The sequence below is a fragment of the Canis lupus genome, chromosome 17 (assembly GCF_011100685.1).
Source record: "Canis lupus familiaris isolate Mischka breed German Shepherd chromosome 17, alternate assembly UU_Cfam_GSD_1.0, whole genome shotgun sequence".
Classification (NCBI taxonomy): domain Eukaryota; kingdom Metazoa; phylum Chordata; class Mammalia; order Carnivora; family Canidae; genus Canis; species Canis lupus.
Genome location: NC_049238.1, coordinates 21,061,149 through 21,084,232, shown reverse-complemented (window position 1 = coordinate 21,084,232; position 23,084 = coordinate 21,061,149). Strand labels below are relative to the sequence as shown.

General features: G+C 42.7%; 1 protein-coding gene across 3 annotated transcripts in view; it reads right to left on the bottom strand.

Annotated features, from left to right (window-relative positions):
• MAPRE3 (microtubule associated protein RP/EB family member 3) overlaps window positions 1-23,084 on the bottom strand; it is a 54,267-nt gene that overhangs the window by 8,247 nt on the left and 22,936 nt on the right. The window contains exon 1 of one of the 3 annotated variants that reach the window (XM_038561035.1): window positions 3,676-3,936. The exons of 1 other annotated variant lie outside the window; for it this stretch is intronic. The gene's annotated coding sequence lies outside the window, so the exon portion shown is untranslated. Of the gene's footprint in view, window positions 1-3,675; window positions 3,937-23,084 lie in introns of those variants that run through there. One more of the 3 variants, XM_038561037.1, reaches the window with a different exon arrangement.

Here is a 23,084-nt window from a genome sequence, read left to right as displayed (position 1 = left end):
TTATTTATTTATGATAGTCATACAGAGAGAGAGAGAGAGAGGCAGAGACACAGGCAGAGGGAGAAGCAGGCTCCATGCACAGGGAGCCCGACGTGGGATTCGATCCCGGGTCTCCAGGATCGCGCCCTGGGCCAAAGGCAGGCGCCAAACCGCTGCACCACCCAGGGATCCCCACATTCTTTACTAGAAAAGCACATCAGACTTTTGGGCAGAGACTTTCTAGTAGGCCAGAGTAAAGCCCAAGTGCATGTGTGTGTGTGTGTGTGTGTATAACTATATACATATTATACAGAACTATATTATATATTATGTGTATAACTATATATAAGGTACTACGTATAAAATTTATTAGTATGTGTTTATATGTAACATATAACATATGTAGTGTATTATATACAGTTGACCCTTGAACAATACAGGGTTAGGGGAACTGATCCCCTGCATAGTTGAAAATCTGTGTATAATTTTTGACTCCCTCCAAAACTTAATAGTCTACTGTTGACCAAAAGCCTTACTGATGAAATAAACAGTTGATCAACATATATTTTGTATGTCATATGTATTATATATGTATTCTTACAGTAAAGTAAGCTAGAGAAAATAAAATGTTATTAAGAAAATCACAAGGAAGAGAAAATACAATTTCAGTACCGTATTGTATTTCTCAAAAAAAAAATCTACATATAAGGGGACCTATGTAGTTCAAACCTGTAGTGCTCAAGGCTCAACTGTATATGGTTACACACACACACATACACCCACACCCACACATACACTCCAGGTGATTCTGGTGCCTAGTACTAGAACACCATCCTCACCTGACATAGGTGGGTGCCTGGGACTGACTGGCCTACACTGCAGTGGCATAGGCTGGGATGTTGACATATTTTGCTACCTCCCTGGGGGGAAGTGTTAGCCATCTTCTTTCTTGATGCATAGGAAAAATTTCCAGTTTTCCTTCCAGAATACAACTAAAGACCTTGCCATCACGGTTCTAAGAGTCACCAGGAGCTACACAGGTATTTTAAAAATGCCAAAGTCTTCTCAGATGGGCTGGAAATTCCCAGTTCTGTCTGTGCCTCACGATGGGGGGCATTTTCCACACCTTTGATCACTCTGAATCTAGGGTTCCCCAAAGTGGCAATAGGGCATATAAGAAGGAAGTTGGGGAAAGAATGTCTCCTTTCAGGACAACAATCATGTTGTTACCTCTTATTGGGCTTTTTGGAAAATGGGTGGGGATGGGGTGGAGTGAGGTGGGAGGGTAGGGTGATTATGGGTGGCAGGCTGATATTAGGAACAAAGCCATTATCTCCACTCAGGACTGGCTACTCTCTGCCTTGGTTGGGTCCATTTTAGCTCAGGAGGACTCCTCTAAGGCACCCAGGGGTCGCTGCAAAGATTTTCTGTCACACTTGCTAGTGAGACACAAAGAAACAATCTCCTGGCTCCCTTATCTCATCTTTTTTTTTTTTTTTTTTTTTAAAGTAAGATTTATCTATTTGACAGAGAAAGAGTGAGAGTACACAAGCAGGGGGAGTGGGAGAAGCAGGCTCCTCACTGAGGAGCCCAATGAGGGGTTCCATTCCAGGACCCTGGGATTAAGACCTGAGTTGAGGGCAGGCAGACACTTAACCTACTGAGCAATATTTCATTATCCTTTCCTAGATTTGGCTCTGTAAATACAACTAAATTATGGCCAGCAGGTGGCACCCAGGTCCTGAACAAAGCCTTCTCTTAAACATTTCCCGGTCCCCAAATCTCTCCCTAAATCAATTTAGAAAAAGAGCCCCTGCCTTTGATGTGGCCCTCCAAAGAGGAAGCCTGTTTTTGTCAAAAGTTCATGGTATCAGGGCACAGGGGGTGCTTAGTCCTGACCTGGACATCCTATAAGAGCTGGACCAGATGGAATGGCCTGGAACGTTAGGTCTAAGAATCTGGACTGAACTATACTACCCTCCCTATTCCTCAAAACCACACATTAAACTCATCAACTGATCCAACTTCTGATGACTTTTTTTTTTTTTTAAATTTATTTATTTATGATAGTCATACACAGAGAGAGAGAGAGAGGCAGAGACACAGGCAGAGGGAGAAGCAGGCTCCATGCACCGGGAGCCCGACGTGGGATTCGATCCCGGGTCTCCAGGATCGCGCCCTGGGCCAAAGGCAGGCGCCAAACCGCTGCGCCACCCAGGGATCCCTGATGACTTTTTGTACTGGGTGTTAACTCAGACCTAGACGCAAAGTGGACCAGCTTCTGGGGACAAAGATATATAAAGCATTTACCCAAGCATCCGGCTCTACATGGCCCAACTGCCTTCAGTTATAGCAGAGAAACAGTCTGAGAAAACTCTTTAAGTTAACACACCCATTACCAAGGGTTGCTTTCCCTCTTCCGAGACAATGGCAGGCAACCACACAAGGGGTCAGCTTCTGTTCCAGAAGCTACCATAGCGGGGTCTTTCCTATCCCTTTGTTCCTACCATCATCTTTGGCACATAGTAACCCTCAAGAGAAACAGTCCCTGACTGGATTTGTGGCATGTCCCTTGGAGTGACACCTGAGTCAGCTGAAGATCCTGTTCCAGGATCAGACTGAGAATGTGGCCTTGGGAAAAGCCTGCTCTTCAGAACCTTGACTCGGGCTACCAGGTTTGGAGTCATGGGATAGACAAGTTGAGGAGGTGTAATCTGGTGATTTTGCTAAATCACTTCCTGTGCTAGGACCATAAGGTTCAGGGTGCATTTACTGGCTATGGGAAAGGTGGTTACAGTTCTCATCAGGAGAGGCAGAGTTGCTGTCATTCTGTTGCCTAAGGCCTTGAAAGTGGTCAAGACTAAATCTTAATATCTCATGGTCAGAAGAGTTTCTAGAAACCATCCACTTCCTTCCCAGATACCTAGGACTACATTAAGTCTAGGGATTTATATTCTTAAATCATAAATAAGTCTGTATAACTCTGAAAGCTCACACACATTCCAGTATTTAATAATGGTATCACGAGCCTAAATCTGATTTTGGCTTTTTGTTTTCAGGTCTTCAGTGGGAATCTATCTTCCACAAATATATCTTAAAGATAATTAAGGGGTCTCCAGTTCTTTGGCCCCTAGGAGAACTCCCTGCAGTTCCCAGGACTCTGCCCTCTGTCCAGCACAGCTATGAAAGACTACCAGGTCTTCCAGTTCTGCAGGGTACTGGGCATGTCTTCAGCAGCCTCTAAAAAGATGCTATGTTAAGAATACTGATCTCCAGTCAGCACAATTGGATTCAAATCCTGGCCCTAACATCTCCTAGCAGCTTGGCTTCAGGCCTCAGTTTCCTCATCTATAAAATGGGGACAGTTCCCACTTCATAGAGCCTTTATGAGGATTAAGTGAACCACAGATACCAAGTGCTGTGCAGAACCTAGCATATCATACATTTTCAGTGTCACTGGGGCAGACAGTGAGAATCCAAGGGGGTTTGAGAAGGCAGGTACCCAACACATATCCAGCTTCAGATCTCCGAGCCCAAGAAAGGCAAGTCCAGGATGGGGAAAGACCACAGAATGCTCCCCTTTCTGTCTGGGGACAGCCATCTGGGCTTCCCGCAGCTGGGCCTCTGACCACAATCCCTCCCCAGCTCTGGATTTCCCATCTATTGGGCTTTGTAGATGCCTAGATGCCATCCTACCGGCCAGGAGAACTGGAACAGATGCTGTGAGATCAGAGGACAACTCTGAGGAGTCTGCCAAAACGTTTCCCGCTCCTGATGTGGGGCTATGCCCATTGTCACTGGGCTAACCCTTCCTGCCCAGGCCCAGGGGGGCTGAAGTCATCTGTCTGGGGCTGAAATCTGCAAAATCGCTACCCCTTGTCCCCCTGGGTCACACATCCAGGTTATTCTGGGGTTGCATGGAGGCAATACATGCAGGCAAGCATGGAGGGTTCTGAGGGGGTGGAGGGGCTCTGCAGGCGGGTCACAAAGCCCTGGCAGACCCAGCCAATCACCTTCTCTCATGGGGAGGGGGGGCGGGGGACAAGGACCTGACTCATAGTGAGGCTCAGCCTCTCAAAGCTGAATTAGTCAAAGGTAAAGAGGGTGTAGGTGGCCTAGTCCCAGGGCTGGTGGGGACGAGCTCATGCCCACTCCAGCACACTGGGCCAGGGATCTGGATGGTGTTGGTTCTGGTAGGGACTGGAGCTTTTCCAGGGTTCTGTTCTTATAATACTTTTAGGTCATGTGGCTATTCTCTAAGGTCCTGAACCCTGCTGAGGTACCAGCTACTAGGACACATTGTACTGAACAATGATCTCAACTCTTAAAGAGGCTTCTCCAGGCTGGTCTGGGTAATGCTGTCATATGCCTCATAGCTACTGTTCAGCCTCCCTCTCCCTGGCCTACTCTGGAGGGGTGGACTGCTGGCCCCTCAGTGGCTAGCCTGAGGACAGAACAGGGAGCAGGGCTGCAGAGGCTGCTGTAATGTGTTAAGGGGAGAACATTTGTTTCTGCAGCCCTCGTGTGCCTGATGTTTCCTTAATGATTCTTCATGCTTCAAAAGCAGGTCTGTGTCTCAGAGGACACATATAAGCCATGTCATTTTATCTTCCTTCTTTAGGCTGTGTGGCTTGCCCTTGTCATTGGCCAAGTGGCATGTTCTCCCTACCTCTGGAACGAGTGGATCTGACCAGTTGTTTAGCTACTTTGCCTCAATCCCAAGCTCAGCCCTCCTCTGCTCTCATACCTCCTCCTGCCCCGCAGCCAATCCCTCTCAGAATCTTCCAGCTTCACTTCCTTGCCTTTTTGACAGACTGCTCATTTCATCCTCTAGCCTTGCCACCAGAAAGTCTACAACAAACTTGACATGCGTCGGTGTTGGGTTTTCTGTTTTCTCATGCAGACCATCACTCTTCAGGTCCCCTAGACTCTAGCTGCCTGCCCTATAGGAGACAATGGGCCTCTCAGTGGGATATGCACTAGAGAGTTATGATAAGGCCTACCTTCTTTCAAACAGCTTTCAAACCCTGGTCTACCAAGGTTCCTGAAATTCCCACCACAAATGACACTCTTATGGATTATAGCCTTCATCTCCAAAAAGCCTTAGTAATTCTCTCAATTTTGAATATGAGGAAATAAAGGCTCTGGGTTCAAGTGACTTGCTCAAGCTCAAGCTCAAGCACTGGCAAGACCAGAGCATGAGCCCACCTAAAGCCTATGCTCTGACTATGCCACCACACTGGCAGGAAAAGCTATTTGATCTTGCACAGCCCCAGTGTGCGACACCTTGCTCTGATTTGGGCCCCTGAGTATTGAAAGAAGGGAAAAGAAATTTCTTCTTTGTGTTTCTTTTTCCAAGCTACTGCAACACTGTCTTTTTAAAGATTTTATTTATTTATTCATGAGAGACATAGAAAGAGAGGCAGAGACAAAGGCGGAGAGAGAAGCAGGCTCCCTGTGGGGAACCCAATGTGGGACTCGATCCCAGGACTCCAGGACCATGGCCTGATCCAAAGGCAGACACTCAACCACTGAGCCTTCCACATGCCCCAGCAACACTGTCTTAGTTTCAGTCACCAAGGATTTACAGCCTGCTGACATATGGTGCTAAACACTGTGAGGCACCATAAGGGCACAGGATCATTTAAAGACAAGGATCTTGTCCTTAAGGAGCCTTTGTTTGACTGAAAAAGTAAGAGTAATTCATAAAACAATAAGAGATCCCACAAGCCAAAACATATGAAATGCTCAACTGTGAAAGTACATTTGGCTGTTAAATGCTCCAAGAGAGTGCAAAGGATGAGTGTGGGCTCAGTCAGATGATTTCTGGGGGAGGGTGGCACCTAACTTGGGCCTTTAAAGATGACATGATATCAAAAAGAAGTGAAGAGAAAATGGGAAATTAGAGCCGTGAGAAGTAAGTTTGTTGTTACTTTTATTTTTTAAAATGGGCCGAAGACCAGTGATTGAATCTTAGAGTAATCTTAGGGGATGTGATCAAGAGAGGAGATAGGAGACATAGGTGATGTGTCAGGAGCCAAGGGTGGGACTGGTTTCAAGGAAGGGTTATCTGCCCTGTTTAATGAAGTTTCCAGACCTCTGATGGAGAAATGGTCATTAGATTGTGCAAGAAGACATGACGAAAGTCTGAGTCATCTTGCTGGAAGCTGGAAACAGAAGTTACACCTGAAGACAGTTACGGAGTCCCAGGTTATTTGCCCATGAGGATGCTGAGCGGGAAAATCAGGAGTCTGTCATCCAGGGCATTTGTGTCTGCTGCCACGGCAAGTGGGGTGGAGTAGCAAGTGACTTGCCTGCAAGGCGGGGACACTGTGCTGCTCTTAGTGAAAGCTGGAAATGGTATATATAAGATTTAACATAGACTTGTGCTCTTCATCTTTGCCAACCTGCCCATCCTCCTTCAGAAACCATATCCTGTTCTTAAGTCCTAGATGGTAGCTGTCCAAGGAGGCTCACAAGCACAACCTCGCGGTCTTTCTTTTTTTGTTCCTCGCGGTCTTTTTCTTTTCTTTTTTTTTTTTCAATATTTATTTATTCATAGAGATGCAGAAAGAGAGAAAGAGGCAGAGACACAGGCAGAGGGAGAAGCAGGGCCCATGCAGAGAGCCCGACATGAGACTCGATCCAGGGTCTCCAGGATCATGCCCTGGGCTGCAGGCGGCGCTAAACCGCTGCACCACCAGGGCTGCCCCCCTCACGGTCTTTCTAAAGCTTCTTACAACACTGTGTCATGAATGAAAAGAAAGAATGGTAAAAATTTTAAATATAATAATAAAATCTTAACCGAATTGAACGTTTGGAAAATATTTTAAGTATTCATTTGCCATTCCGTTTAACTGTAGCTAATTCAGAACCCTCTTTGATCTTTAGTTTCGTTGAAAATCTTGTTGAAAAGCACTCTATTGAGGCAGGATGGAATGCACAAAATTTATTACTAAGGACTTTCCAGAGCCTCTGATTCACTCACTTGCTTATCGCCATTTATGGAGTGTATGTTCTAGCACTAAACCCAGGTGCAGGGCCTATAGGAAGGAATGGGACCAGCTCTGGGTGTTCACGGACCGGGGTCCGAGCTAGGCCAGTGAACAAATAACCAAAGGGCTTTACATTATGCTACAACCCACACGAAGGAAGGCATGCTGTTGGAGCAATCCTGCTTCCTGGGCCAGGGAAGGCTTTGTAGAGGAAGCATAGTTTGATGTGGGTCTTGAAGGAGAAGGTAATCAAACAGAGAGTTAAGAGGAGAGAAGAATGGACTGGGAAGAGAGAGAAAATTACAAATAGCTCACCCCAGAATGCATGCTGGGAGCAGGAGATAAGGTTAAAAAGGTAGACAGAAGTTACACACCAGGAGCTCTGTAAAGAGGTTTAGAGGGGTATTTAATCCTGGGGGAAACCCAGCAAGGGATTTTTTCCCCCTCCTGGATATAATATATTTGTAACAATACAAAAATATTTATAACAATACTATAGTTAAAAAACTGAGTGTAATTTCCCAATCAAAATTACAGTAAATGAAATTACAGTGATTAGAAACTGCATTAAATTTATAATTTTTGAGGCTTTATTTTATATAATTTTCTCAGTAAAAACTGAAGAGATCCCCAAGTGCTGTTTGCAGAAATCAGTGCCCTGTAAATTTTTGGAAACTATTTTGAAATAATTTTAGACTCACAATTGCAAAATAGGACAAAGAATTCCCATGTATCCATATCCAGCTTCCCCAATAACATCTTACATAATAATTGTGAAGGCTGGGAAGTTGACATTGGTACATTATTAACTAAGCTACAGATGTTATTTGGATTTTTAAAAAAGATTTTATTTATTTATTCATGAGAGACACAGAGAGAGAGGCAGAGACACAGGCAGAGGGAGAAGCAGGCTCCATGCAGGGAGCCTGATGTGGGACTTGATCCCGGGACTCCAAGATCATGTCCTGGGCCAAAGGCAGGCGCTAAACCGCTGAGCCACCCAGGGATTCCCCCATCATTTAATCAGTTTTTATGTGCGTTTTTTTTTTTTTTTTTTGGTGTACAGTCTGTGAAATTTCACCACATGTGTAGATTCATGTAATTACAACCCTACTAGGATGCAAAATTGTTCTATAACTTCAGGGAAACTCCCCTGTGTGGCCTCTCTGTTGCCACACTTTGTCCCCAACTCCAAACCCTGGCAAGCACAGATCTGTTTTCTATTGCTATAATTTTAAGAATGCTGTATAAATAGAATTATATAGTAATCTTTTGAGATGAGTTTTTCTCCCCCTCAGCATGATGCCTTTGGGTTCTATCCAAGTTGCTGCATGGATTAAGAGTCCTTTTTGCTGCTGAGTAGTATTTTCCAAGCAATGGTACAAATATGGATTACCACAGTTTATCCATTCACCCATTGAAGGATATCTGGGTGTTTCCAGTTTTTGGTGATTACAAAAAACCCTATGAGAACTTTCATCAGTCTTTTCTTGCTTTGTCTATGAAGGTCTGGCTCTGGGAGAGCTCTCTCTCTGTTTTTCTGTCCTCTGGAACCACAAAGCTGGTTGGGATTTGTAGCTGGGAGGCTCGGGCATTAGGTTCGAGGGAGAGTCTGAGACACAGGTGTACAAGCAAACTCTTTGGACTGATTGTTTCCCAAACTATGGGTTTGCTCGATCTAAAGCCAAGTCTGCCCCTGTAGGCCAATTTCTTGCTTCTTACATGCATTCTGTAACCCAAATTTGTGAACTTATTTCATTATAGCACAATTTTATCAAGGATAATTTAGCATTATAGTGGTCAATTTGGGGAACCTTCGATATGAACAAAGTTGAGAGTGCTTTAGAACAAAAAGGGGACAAAGTTTCAAACATTCAATTGTTTGCAGGATTATTGGGGCTGAATCCATTAAGGTCCAGAATGGCCTGTCTGAAGTTCTACCCAAACTTGCACAATACCTTCTTAAAGTTAAAGGAGGACTAAAATAGTTAAAAGCATAATACAGAAAGGACTCATCAGGCCTTGAGCAGTTCTTGTAACACTCCTATGCTTCAGTCAAAAAACTCAGTGGGTGAGGATATGGATTTACTGGGCCATAAACAGAATAGTTATTCCCTGACCAGAACCAAATACTCTCTTTTTAAAGATTTTATTTATTTGTGAGAGAGACACACACAGAGAGAGACAGAGAGAGTGTGTGTGTGGAGGGAGGAGCAGAGGGAGAGGGACAAGAAGACTCTATGCTGAGTGCAGAGCCTGATGTAGGCTCAATCCCAGGACCCTGAGATCATGACCTGAGCTGAAATCAAGAGTGGGATGCTTAACCGACTGAGCCCCCAGGTGCCCCCAGAACCAAATACTCTTTTATCTTTAGTGCCTCACAAAGCTGTATATATTACAGTTGCAGATAAATGTTCTGCTTTCTTTAGTGTTCCTTTAGACCAAAAGAGTCAACATTTGCTTGCCTTCTTCTGGAAAAATCAACAATATACCTGGACTGTTATGCTCTAAAGATTTTCTGAGGTAGCACCTACTTTTCACAGATCCTCAACCACAAACTCAAGGACCTTAAAGTTCCACATGATTGTTTATGTGGATGACCTTGTGTTGTGCTCTAAAGACACCTAAACTCTAAGACTGATTCCAGGGATCTACTGATTCCTGTCTTCTTTCAGAAAGGGCACAATGTTTTCAAAGAGAAGTTACAATTTGGCTAAAGTAAAGTTCATTACCCAGGACATGATTTATCCCAAGGAGGTAAATTCTATACTTTCGACAGACTATAGGCCAGTCACAACTTTCCAACATTTCTAAATCATCACATTTATAACCAAGTTCTCAGTATGCAGTTCTCTTCCTTAGGAATCTAAACATGAAGAGGCCTTTTTGTGGATTAAATTAGCCCTTCAACATCTTCCCACTCTGGGCTTACCTAATTATCATAACCTTCTCTACCTATTTGTACATGTGAGGTCTCGACAAACCTTTGGTGTTATGACTCAACCTCATGGGAATCATCAGACATCAACAGTCTACTGCCGTGTCTCTTCTCCTGTGGCAAAGCCTACTCACCTGTCCTAAGGGCAACAGCCCAGCATCTAGGCTAGTGGAGGTTTCTGCACACTTGGTTCTAGGGCCTCCTTTATATCTGATGGCCCTTCACGGTGTACAGATTTGTAGTTCACTAAAAATATACCACATTTCTCAGTAAGTAGGCTTACCACTAGTGAAATCTTATTATTTTCTCCCTTACAGATTTTTCTATTCATTGTGGTAATACTTTGAATCCTGCTACCCTATTTCTAGATGTCATGTTTTCAATGAGGTGAATGGTTTCTGTGGTAGGAAAAAGAGATCGTTAGATAATTCAAGAAGGAGAAAAACTGAGCCTCGATTTAAGAACTAAAACCCTAGCCACTCAAGGGAAATCAGGATTGCTTTCTTTTCTCCTCAAACCTTTTCAGTTCATGCTTTACAAGAGGCCTGGAAAGTAGGGCAAATCTTACTGAAGGTGGAACTGACAAACTGCTGCAGGCCAGCTGTGGGATGTGAAAGAGAGAGGTCAAGGAGAACCCCACAGTTTCTTGCTGCAGCACTGGAAGGATGAAGAGAAGTACAGAGGAGCAGGTTTGAGGATGAAGTGAGACCATACACGGATACTGTGAAGAACACCGAAGGGTATTACAAAACGTCATCATTAATGGGGCATAATATTCCATGATTTATTAAATCAATCTTCAGTAGGTGAACATTTCTGATATTGAGATAGGGCTAGAATTCATATCTGTGAACAATCTAGTTTTGTCTAAAGGTAATACTATCCTGTGGGGAGGGAATTACTATGTCAAGAGGAGTGACATCTTTTAAAGCCTAACAGCTTTCCAAAAAGATGGTTACCTTTGATTTTTCTTCCAGAAGCTTGAGAGCTCATTTCAACACACTGTCACCAACATGGAATATTATTATTTTTTAAAATATGTTGATCTAAAAAAATGTGTTGATCTAATAAAAAACTTTTTTTTTGTTCTTTTAAAAAGCATTGCTTTACTATTGAAGGAGAATATTATTTCTACATTTATTACCCACATAAAAGTATTTGTCTGTGAACTGTTTGGGCTGTAAAGTTTGAGGAACCCATAAGTCATCCATGTGGTTTAACAAACATCTGGAGATTTTTGATAGTAAATTCTCACTATTCACACCTTTACTGAAGATCTAGGGTCCTGGAATGCATTTTTCCTGGCCCCAGACATAGTTACTTTTTTAGTAAATGCCTGATATTCCATGTAATTTATTCTGAGCATGAGATATTAGACTATGTCCTTATATGAAGGTTTTGAAGATTCACTTAAGGAAATTATAAAATGAAAGAAAATTTTGTTGCTATACTGCACTTATGCTAAAATGTATTTTGATTTGGAAAAAGTGGAAGTTTGGTAACAATGAGAGAAAATGCATATCACCAGGGAACCAAGAGAAAGCTAGATATTACCTAATATATGTGCCCCTCATATTTTTGCCTCATACTTTGGGGAAAGAGGTTAAGAAAGGGAAAATGACTTAGGGTTTCCTAAGATTCTGCAAAAGTGGGAGAAATAGAGAATTAAGAAAGCACACTTTAACTGCACCACCAAACTAGGTAGCCTTATGGTGTATTTTCTAAGAAATATATTGGCATGTTTAGCCACATGTAGTCAGGCAGCATGTATACGTCAAAAGACTCCAAAGAACCTAGCTGCAGCCCTGCCTTTCATAATCTTCTGGGCTCTGGGCAAAGGTTGGCGTCTCTAGGCCTTGGTTTCTTCTTATGAAATAGAAATGCCTTTTGGACATCACTATGTGTATGGCTTATGGGCACCCAAAACACAATGCTCCAAACAGACAATTCATGGAATAAGTGTAAATGGCTGGCATGAAATAGGAATAATGTTTAAGTTTACCAAGGATTTTTACGTAGTTATGTTGCTGCCTTATCATGAAGATTGAGGCTAACCTACGTGGGGCACTCACACAGAACCTTTATAGTTAGAGCTATCGGTGAGAGGTTGGTAATGCAATTCTGACAGAATTTTTAAGTCTTTGACATAGAGCCAGTAACAATGGAATTTGGTAGGGAGAGGAGATTAGAGACTTTTCTACTATTAGATAGAGTAAGTTGTGAGTGGGATCTATATAGTAGTAGGTATCTTATGAGGCAGCATTCTGTAATCAGGAAAAGGGAGGGGCCTTTAGCAGTGACTGGGCCGGGTATCATGATCCTGGCTTTAGCTGGATTTGTAATAATGGGTGCTTCATAAATTTTAGTTTCTTTTCCTTTCTTTTCTCTTGTGGTGGTAATAACTGACAGTAGCTCCGAACTGTGCCCTATATGGAAGGCTCTCAGATAACTCTGTTTCCTTCAGATAGTGCTTCTCACATTTTAGCTGTCACCTCTCCAAAGGTCACGGTAAGGTCCTAGGACCACCAAAACAGAATCCTTATCATTTCCTTTCTGGAACCAGAATTCTGGCATTTTCTTTTTTTTTATTTTAGAGGAGTCATAGTGTGGTACTGAGATGTTCCTGCACTGAGCATGAGGGTTGCTTGGATTCATCATTTGGTCATTTATCCACATGTGAACATATGTCTATACACATGAATATTGAAGCATCTACTCTGTACAGAGATGATCAAGCCAGACGATTCTTCTCTCATACATGGATAGCTCCTTGTTTAATGAGTAGGACTGTTCATAGTAGCCAACTGCTGACTAGTCAAAAACTGTTTCAAAGGGTAATGATGTCTCAGATAATTTACTCTTTTGACCACCTCCCTAGAAAGTTGCGGCTTGTCACAAAAGCAGCTTAATATGATGAAAATGCATCCTGAACCTACTGATACTGTATTCTCAACCTTCTCTCAGTTCCAGATTATGAAGTAGGCCTGTGAGGCTACCCTACTTGCGGTACATCAAGTAAGAGTGACGTGTGAGGATATAGGAGGGCTGTTTAAAAAGAGGCCAGATACCAGGTGCACCTCAATTCCAAGTAAGCCAGGATGGTGTTGACTTAGGACTAAGATGGGACCAGATGATGACTTCATAGTAGCAGAAAGGACTTTCAAAAAAGAGACAGATGAGTGAGGTATATGCTCACCAGAGACAATGCCTGGCAATGCCTATCAAGATGAGGGCCTGCAATGGAAGCCTGGGAGCACAGGACACCTTACAAACCCACATGTCCAGGCAGCAATGGAGGATGGGGAGCTGGCTAAAGCTCTCAGGGTCCCTGCTCTGGGCCCCCATAGGCTGCTGGGCACTTCAGAATCTGGTCAGGGCTAGCTCAAAGTTAAATCCACACAATGGTCATAGGATAATAGCTTGATGATGAACAAACAAACAGAAACTCATTGTTGAGAGTCCAGGGAAATGTACTCTTTTAGACACGGGTGGTAAGAGTGTAATTTAGTAGTCTTTCTGGAGGGCAATTTCATTTAAAAAAAAAGATATATATATATTTTTTTATGATAGTCACACACAGAGAGAGAGAGGCAGAGACATAGGCAGAGGGAGAAGCAGGCTCCATGCACCGGCAGAGGGAGAAGCAGGCTCCATGCACCGGGAGCCCGACGTGGGATTCGATCCCGGGTCTCCAGGATCGCGCCCTGGGCCAAAGGCAGGCACTAAACCGCTACGCCACCCAGGGATCCCCTCCCCCCAAAAAAAGATATTAAAAGCCTTTACATTTTGTATATTCTTTGACCTTATTTCAACTTCTAGGACTTTTGTACTAAAGCAGTAATTATGGGTACATGTAAAACTTTAGATATAAGCATATTTATAATGAAAAACTGGGAACATCCGAAATGATCAACAATAATGAACAGTTAAATAAATCATCGTCTAAACTACGTAGCTGCTTAAGAGAGCATGCTGCAGGAGAATATGTAATGACTCTGGCACCGCTGGCTGGCTAACTCAGCAACTATTCCCTGCACTCTTGTCCAACAGAGGGATGAGAAACATGAAATATTTGCTTCCCAGCTTCTCTTACAGCTCAGCCACGTTGAAACATGAGGTAACACTCGACAGGCTAAGGAGGTGGAGTGTCCTTGATGATGTCCTTGAGCCATTCTACCAGCCTGTATCTCCACTTTCAGACTCCTGTCATGTGAGAAAAATGCCCCTATTATTTGTTTAAGCCACTGTTAGTTTGGATTGGGGTTTGTGCTGTTAATCAACAGTGCTAGTTGTCCTCCGAGTTTACTTGTATCAAAACACATCCCAACTGATAAAAACATGGAAAGATGTTTACAATATATTAAGTGGGCAGTTTTATGGAGCAGAAATATACCAATAGGCTTAGAAGAATAATGTGAGGATATGTTCTAAAACAACCATTGTGCAGCGCCTGGGTGGCTCAGTCCGTTAAGCATCTGCCTTTGGCTCAGGTCATGATCCCAGAGTCCTGGGATTGAGTCTCGTCTGGCTCCCTGGTAGGCAGGGAGCCTGCTTCTCTCTCTCTCTCCCCCTCCCCCCCATAAATATATAAAATCTTAAAAGAAAATAACCATTGTGGTTTTTACCTGACAGTAAGGTCATAGGGGATTTTTATTTTCTTCTTCAGGTTTATCTGGACTTCCTAAATTATTTTACAATGAACGTATATGGCTTTTGTGACAAGGAAAAAAATTAAAAATATTTTTAAAAAACGGGAGAAAAGTATGGAGGAAAGCTGTGGTCAGGCAGTCAAAAGTTCTTGACAAAAGTTGCCAAAATAACCACTTAAAGGTTTCTGTTGCTTTTCGTCTGGGCGGTTCAGACTTCTTTGAAGTGGTGGTTCAATACCTTCATGCTAGTTTGGTTTTAAAAGGTCTGCGCTAGCTTCTCACCAGGCAGGGCACATCCTCTGGGATGCCCAGGAGGCCATGAGGGGCTCTGAGCTCTTCTCAGCTCATCTCTCCTCTCCACTGTGGGCCTTGCTTCCCATCTCCCCTCTGTCTCTCATTTTTTGCTTTCTCATAAGCTTCTTTGCAGAATCAATTAAGATAACCTATCTGAAAGCACTTCATACATTACAAAGTACAACAAAGGGTAAGGTATTTTTCTTTGTACTTCATCTTTATACTTTGTCCTTCCTCTCTTCCCTCACTGCTTTAAAATCTTTCACTCTTCTCCCTCCTCTTTCTTCTTCCCTCGTTCCTTTTTCCATTCCTCCTCCTGCCTCCTCTGGTCATGGCATAACAGGAACACGATAGGCCTCCACAGCCCTGTACCTGTGCTTTGGTCACAGTATACTTCTGGTGAACATTTGTCTGATACTGTGAAGTACATGTTTTATTATTTGGATATGATGCAGACACACACACTTATGTGTAAAATCAGCCATCCATATAAATGAATGGAAATGTGTTACTTGCATCTCAAAAATTAAGGTCTTGTGAAACCTTTATTTTTATGAATCAATAACTGAGGATTGGTAGAAAGATTAGTAGGTTGGAAAAATGGCTGGCTGATGGAGTCAGGATCCCAAACTGCTGTGATAGGTTGTGGCAAGACGCTAAACCATTCAAAAGAAATACACATGAGGTTCTGCACTTGGATCTTAAAAAACAAATGGAAGGAAGACATGTGGCAGAAGACATAAGGATTTGCAATGGAGTATGCAAAGTACAGAAGGCTTTTAGATGGATAGGAGCTTCACATGAGTTATCTTTGTGGAGCTGACAGAGGCTGGGGAAGGGGCCACCACTGACTGAGCCCCTGGCATGCACCTGCCCCTCCTGTGCATTTTATTGATCTCATCTGCTCTTCACAACTTGGGGAGGTCTCACTGGCACCATTTTACAGGCTTTATGTCTACTTCTTACAGACTACTGATAAACCAACCCCTGTTTCAGTGTCTTCCACTGCCCCTCATTAAACTTCCTGTGACTGGCACCCGCCTGCCTTTCCAGCCTCACTTCCCATTGCCTCACCCCCTTCCAACCTCATGTTCCAGCTATAAGACACCATACCAGCAGACTCAAACTTGAGAGATTTTTTTTTTGAAGATTTTATTTATCCATTCATGAGAGACACACAGAGAAGCAGAGACATAGGCAGAGGGAGAAGCAGGTTCCCTGCAGGAAGCCTGACGAAGGACTCGATCCCAGAGCTGAGCCAAATGCAGATGCTCAATCAGTGAGCCACGCAGGCACCAAAACTTGGGAGATTTTTATTCATACTTTTCTTCTTTGGAAACGCCTGCACTTCCTTGACACTAATCTTTATCTGAAAAATGCCACCTAATCTCAAGATTCATCTCAAGTGTCAACTCACCTGGAAAGTTTTCCTTAATTCCTACCTCTTTCTACTGGGCTGGGTTAGGTTGGCCTTCTAAGTATTTCTGTAATACTGTGTGGGCATATAGCTTATGCAGACAGTACTTACTACATTTATTTCTTCTACTTTTCTATGAGCTTTTTGAGGGCTGGCATTAAATCTTTGCATCCTCAATGTTTAGTATGGTGCCCAGCCCATGATATGCTTTCAAATGTTAGCAGAACAGAACTGGGGCTCAGAGAGATTAAGTAACCTGCCCAAAGTAACACAGTTGGTTAGAACTGGTTTGAAGCCTGATAATGGATTATAAAGTCCTTCTAGGATGAGGAGGGTGATAATATTCCCCCTTGGAATACTGAATTCAGTTTATGGGCAGCATACTTCTAGAATAACGAAGTGATCATGATGGTGAATGTAATGAATATACTCCTACTAGGTCCTGAGAGGATCTGCTGGAGAAACTGGGGGTTTAGCTTAGAGATGGAAGAAAAATTCAATGTGACCCGAGAACTATCCTTAATTACTTAAAGGGCTAACAGTGGAAAAGTAAGAATTAGACTTCTCTGTGGCACAAGGGGTAAAACTATGATCAAAATGTTGAAGGTACAGAAAGACATATTTTGATCCACTGAAGAAAAACTTCCTAGCATGCCTAGTTAAAGGCAGCAAGCCTATTCTAGGAAGGGGTGAGGTCCCATCATGGCAAGTTTTTAAGCTGAGCAACACCCAATGGGGATGTTCTAGTAATGTCAAGAACCAGCCTGAACACTGAACTAGGTGAGCTTCTGTTTTTCGGTGACTTCTTCAGGTCTCTTCCATTAGATGCTGATTCTATTACTGTTTTGTATGCCCTCTCTGGCCCTTGGCAATCTCTTACTCCTCTATATTAAGTGAATTTTAGGAGTGTACATAGTTCATTTGGTGATTAAGTATATATGTAGCCTGCTGCACAATATTTAAGTTACCAATTCTTTAAATTGTCATTTAATTTTTTTCCCCAACATATTCCCAAGCAGATACATGCCTCGAAGCCAGGGATCACATATTACATATTATAGATCTTTGGTCCTACATATTTACACTTGTTCAAAATAGAGTAAGACTGTTTTAAATGCTCACTTTGTAACTTGACTTTAATTTGTCTGTTAACAGGCTTGTCTTTTATCTCCTGAAAATTCCCTGGAAAGTAAGAATTAATTCTTCATTAGATACTTTTCCTCCAGGTATTTTGCTATTCCTTTCAAGAGCTTAAAAAGGAAACACTGCAGGGGGCAGTCTCTGCTAGTTAAGGAAACTCCTGTCCTTTAATGTCTTGTCTGTTTCTTATGGCTGCCCAAAGACCCTAGAGGCAGGAGCTCCTCCTTTTAGATCCACTAAGTTCCAAGAGGACCAAACACAGATAAGGAAAATAGAAGGAGGGATCCCTGGGTGGCGCAGCGGTTTGGCGCCTGCCTTTGGCCCAGGGTGCGATCCTGGAGACCCAGGATCGAATCCCATGTCGGGCTCCCGGTGCATGGAGCCTGCTTCTCCCTCTGCCTGTGTCTCTGCCTCTCTCTCTCTCTCTCTGTGACTATCATAAATAAATAAAAATTAAAAAAAAAATTTAAAAAAAAAAAAAAAAGGAAAATAGAAGGAATAGAGGTGAGAAGCAGGAATGATTGGGCCAAGCAGGCTCAAGATACAACACTCCCATCTGCTGTCTTTTCATTATCTTCAGTGGCCCACATATCAGTGGTCCCCAAACAGGGAAGGCCTAGCAGTGTCTCCAGGGGAGCTTTTCTAACATACACAGATACATGTACACACACACACACACACACACACACACCTCTTAAAAAAGATGCAGATATGTGGAAAAGCTCACCAAATTTTTTTTTAAGATTTTATTTATTATTTATTTGGCAGAGAGAGAGAGAGAGAGAACACAAGCAGGGGGAGCTGCAGGCAAAGGGAGAGGGAGAAGCAGGTTTCCCAGTGAGCAGGAGGCCTGATGTGGGGCTCAATCCCAGGACCCTGGGATCATGACCTGAGTCAAAGGCAGACACTTAACTGCTTAGCCAACTGAGCCACCACCCGGCACCCCTGCCCAAGTGGCTCTGATTACTCTCTAACCTGTTTGAGAAACACTTTTTTCTCCTAATCCTATCATTAAGGAAGAGCTTTCCCTTCCTACCCCATTAATTTTTTCATTTATTTCTTTCAATCAGTAAAAACTCAGATTATTTTATTCAATGGGTTATAATACATTACTCTCATTTGTTTTGAAGCTCAAATTGTCCTGGTATTGATCATTGGGAGCCGTTTCCCATGTATTTTTCACACATTCTCATCATTCTTGAAGTTCTTTACTTTCTGGAGGTATAAGATGTTCCAGGCTCAACTTGTACTTTCTCTGCCTCAGACTTGAAAGAAGCCATTTCTTCTTTCTTTCTTTCTTTCTTTCTTTCTTTCTTTCTCTCTCTCTCTCTCTCTCTCTCTCTCTCTCTCTCTCTTTCTTTCTTTCTTTCTGATAGTCACACACAGAGAGAGAGAGAGAGGCAGAGACACAGGCAGAGGGAGAAGCAGGCTCCATGCACCGGGAGCCCGACGTGGGACTCGATCCTGGGTCTCCAGGATCGCGCCCTGGGCCAAAGGCAGGCGCCAAACCGCTGCGCCACCCAGGGATCCCAAGAAGCCATTTCTCTAAAGATTCCTGGTCCTCTTAGGGAGAGTGAAACAAACAACTTTTGAAGACTTAAGCATCATATTAATGACAAAAGAGGACCAAAGCAAGTCAAGAAAGGACAAGAAACAGCCTGCTCTGTGATTGTGACTAATAAGCAGGGATCAGCAATCACGAGTTAGAGCCCCCTCATTCTTTTTAAGTAAAGTTTCACTGGAATGCAGCGATGTTCATTCACTGATTATTATCTATGGCTGCTTTCATATTACAACAGCAGAGTTGAGTAATTTTGACTGAGATTGTATGGTTTGCAAAGTGTAAAATATTTACTATTTGGCCCTTGCACAAAAAATGTCTGCTGATCCTTGCTAGCAAGTATTTACATGCTATAGATAGGATACTTATCAAGAGGAATAGTGTGACTTGGAGATATTGTAAAAAGATTAATATCTTTCCTTATGTCTCTCTTAAGATGTCACCAGGCAGTACCTTTATCAATGCAAAGATAAAATACAAAGTTGGAAAAACTGTCATATGGCATGCTGTAGAATCTGGTTGTAAAGGCAATTATAAACCTCAGGGTTGGTTATTATGGAATCTAGAAAAAATGATGGCTAGAAAGTAAAACTAGGGGTGCCTGGGTGGCTCAGTTGGTTAAGTGGCTGCCTTTGGCTCGGGTCATGATCTTGGGGTCCTGGGGTTGAGCCCCATGTCAGGCTCCCTGCTCCGTGGGGAGCCTGCTTCTCCCTCTTCCCCTCCCCCTACTTGCCTTCTCCCTCTCTCACAAATAAATAAATAAAAATCTTTTTATTTTTATTTTTATTTTTTTATTTAAGAGGGATGCCTGGTGGCTCAGCGGTTGAGCGTCTGCCTTCAGCTCAGGGAGTGATCCCAGGGTCCAGGGATTGAGTCCTGCATCGGGCTTCTGGCAGGGAGTCTGCTAGTCCCTCCGCCTGGGTCTCTGGCTCTCTCTCTCTCTCTCTGCGTCAACGCAGGAAGACTGATGTGAGACTTGATACCAGGTCTCCAGGATCACGGCCTGGACTGAAGGTGGCGCTAAACTGCTGAACCACCCGGGCTGCCCTAAATAAAATCTTAAAAAAAAAAAAAAAAAAGAAAAGAAAAAAGAAAGTAAAACTATTTTAGTGCAATTTTAACATTGTCCAATAAAGTGGCACTCTGTTTAGTTAACATTGGTATTCTGATCACTAGGACAGCGTGTCTTCTAGTGGAGAGAGGAGAATTAATCAAGCTTGACCATAGTGTGGATGATACATCATTTCTTAACATTTTCCAATTCTACTTGTTCTGATTTCATGTTCACAAAGCAAGCTTTGATTACCTTTCTGATTGTCAAGTCACCATGACAGGAAAGAAGTATATTCCTTCCTATATTAAATTCACTTTCTGGTAGAAATATGCCTGAGCAAAATGCGCGTTTTTTTTTTTTTTTTTTTCAGGGATCAGTGATCTTAAGGAGAACTGATCATTAAAGTATCACATCTAGGGGCACGTGGGTGGCTCAGTCTGCTAAGCATCTGCCTTCAGCTCAGGTCATGATCCCAGGGTCCTGGGTTTAAGCCCTACATCAGGCTCAGTGGAGAGCTGCCTTTCCCTCTACCGCTCCCCCTGCTTGTGCTCTCTTGTTCTCTGTCAAATAAATAAATAAAATATTTTTATTTTATTCTTTTTAAAAAAGAATTAAAAAATATATCTAAAGACCTGAGAGGGTCTGGCTGGCTCAGTTGGTGGAGCGTGGTGGAGCGTGAGACTCTTGATCTTGGGATTGTAAGTTTGAGCCCCACATTGAGTGTAGAGATAACTTAAAAATAAAATCTTAAAAAAATATCTGAAAGGCTAGATCCTGAACCGTGTCAGTTCCTTTAGAACAGGTACACAATAAAACAGCCAAACAGCCAGATCATTATTATATTTCTTTCAAAGTGGGCAGATGCCAAAGTATGCTGAAATATTGGACAGCTCCCACCCACAAAGATTAGGGCTCCAGCCAAATCCTGGGGGTATCCTGGGAGGGTTCCTTAAAGTCAATGCTCCCAATAAGTCTCTGTCTTTTGGGGGAAGCCCATCTCCTAGTCATAAGAGCATGGTTCTCAAGATGTCCATTATAGTCCTGGCTTTCCTGCTAGACATGAACTTATGAACCTGACTAGTGGCCAGGACCAAGCTGGGCCTAGAGAAGTAGGATAAAGGACAGGAACTGCCTTATCTTCTAAATTCAGCAAATAGAGTTAGTAAGGCTGAGAAGGGAGCAGAGGGCTCACCAGCTGGTCCTCAACTTGGCCATCTCACTAGCCAGGGACTCACACCCACATGCACTGAGTAATTACAGCAGAATGTATTAACATAAATTCAGTGGCAGAGGCAGCATCTCATATTTGTATTTTCAGTTCCAAAGCATGGTTCAAAATAGGTGCTTAATGTCTGTGAGATGACCTGTCCTCTTTTTCCCTCAAACAACCCATCCCCAACTCATAGAAAAGGTTCACATTAAAAAAAAAGAATCTGAAAATATTACTTTGTGAAAATAGTGTCCCGTTTCCCCTACATGACCTTAAAATAATATTTTTTGATAAAAAAAAGTGAATTACTGTGCAGCCCGGGTGGCTCAGTGGTTTAGCACTGCCTTCAGCCCAGGGCCTGATCCTAGAGACCCAGGATCAAGTTCTGAGTCGGGCTCCCTGCATGGAGCCTTCTTCTCCCTCTGCCTGTGTCTCTGCCTCTCTCTCTCTCTGCGTGTGTCTCTCATGAATAAATAAATAAAATCTTTTTAAAAAAATAAATTTCTATAACTTTAGATACAAATGTAATAAATACAAACATATCTCATTTATTCTCCCTTAATTATAGGAGGAATAGGTTTTTGATTTCTCAAAATATTGAGATTAAACAATTACTCATATCCACTTTCTCATAGGAAGTTGGCAGAAAGGAAGGATGTGTGTGGGATGGTGGTGGTAGTGAAGGACGAGGAACCAATTCTCACAAGTATAGCCTAAGAAGGTCAAGGTTAAAGACCAGCATGGCTTATGATAGTGAGTTGTTTCAATGAGGGAGGGAAGGGAAGAATGCCCACTAATTCTGGTGGAATGGAGAAAATATGGACACAGTTGTTACCTGTCTACATTTGGCCTAATTTAAAGTTTAAGAATCTGATCTAGAAGTATAAGACAGGGAGTGGACGCCTAGAAGTTGCCAAGGCCTCCCAGGGAGATTGTTTAGGCAATCTCATTATTGCAGGATTCTGAAGGGACAGAGGTAGAAAGGAGATACTGAGGACAATGTGTAAAAATTAACCCATTTCTTTTACTTCTGTAAGTTCTACAGGGTGAATGGGGAGTTTTATTGTTTTAAAAAACAGTAGAGGTTGCTTTGGAACTAGCGGACATGGATCATAACTATGGAGTAGTGACTTTTAATGAAGTGAATAGCAGTGACCCACAGACCTTTTGTAGCCAATTACCATGTCCAAAGTCCTCTTCTCCCTACCACCACTGTCAAGCTCTTTATATTTATAGTGATCAAGGCTGTAGGCAGTATTGGTTCAACCACCATTATCACTTCCATTTTGCTATTGTCCTTCTACTAGGACTAGACATGCCAACTGATAGGCTGAGCCTCAGCTGCAGACTTGACCATCTCTGAGGTTGATCAACTAAGCTTCCCTAGATTCTGTTTTTAGATCTCTTAAATTCAGTAAGTATGCACCATGCCTGCATTGAGTAGCAGGGACAGTGCTGGGCACTGGTGATAGGCAGATGAGTCCCCTACTATCAAGGACCTCACAGCTAACCTATGGAGAAAGACACACACAATGATAATGTCATATACAAGAGCTATAACATCAATCAATTCTTCCCTAGTAATTATTTGAGCAATTATTCTCTTGGTAATTACTTCAATTGTTATTGAATTTGAAACATTAAAGAAGTGATATTCAAACTCAAATAACATGGATGGGTACAAAATTTAAAAGTAGAGCTTCCTGATACCAAGTATATGTATTCTTCAGACTTTTGTCTTTTTTTTTAAGATTTTATTTATTTATTCATGACAGACGCACAGAGAGAGAGAGGCAGAGACACAGGCAGAGGAAAAAGCAGGCCTCATGCAGGGAGCCTGATGTGGG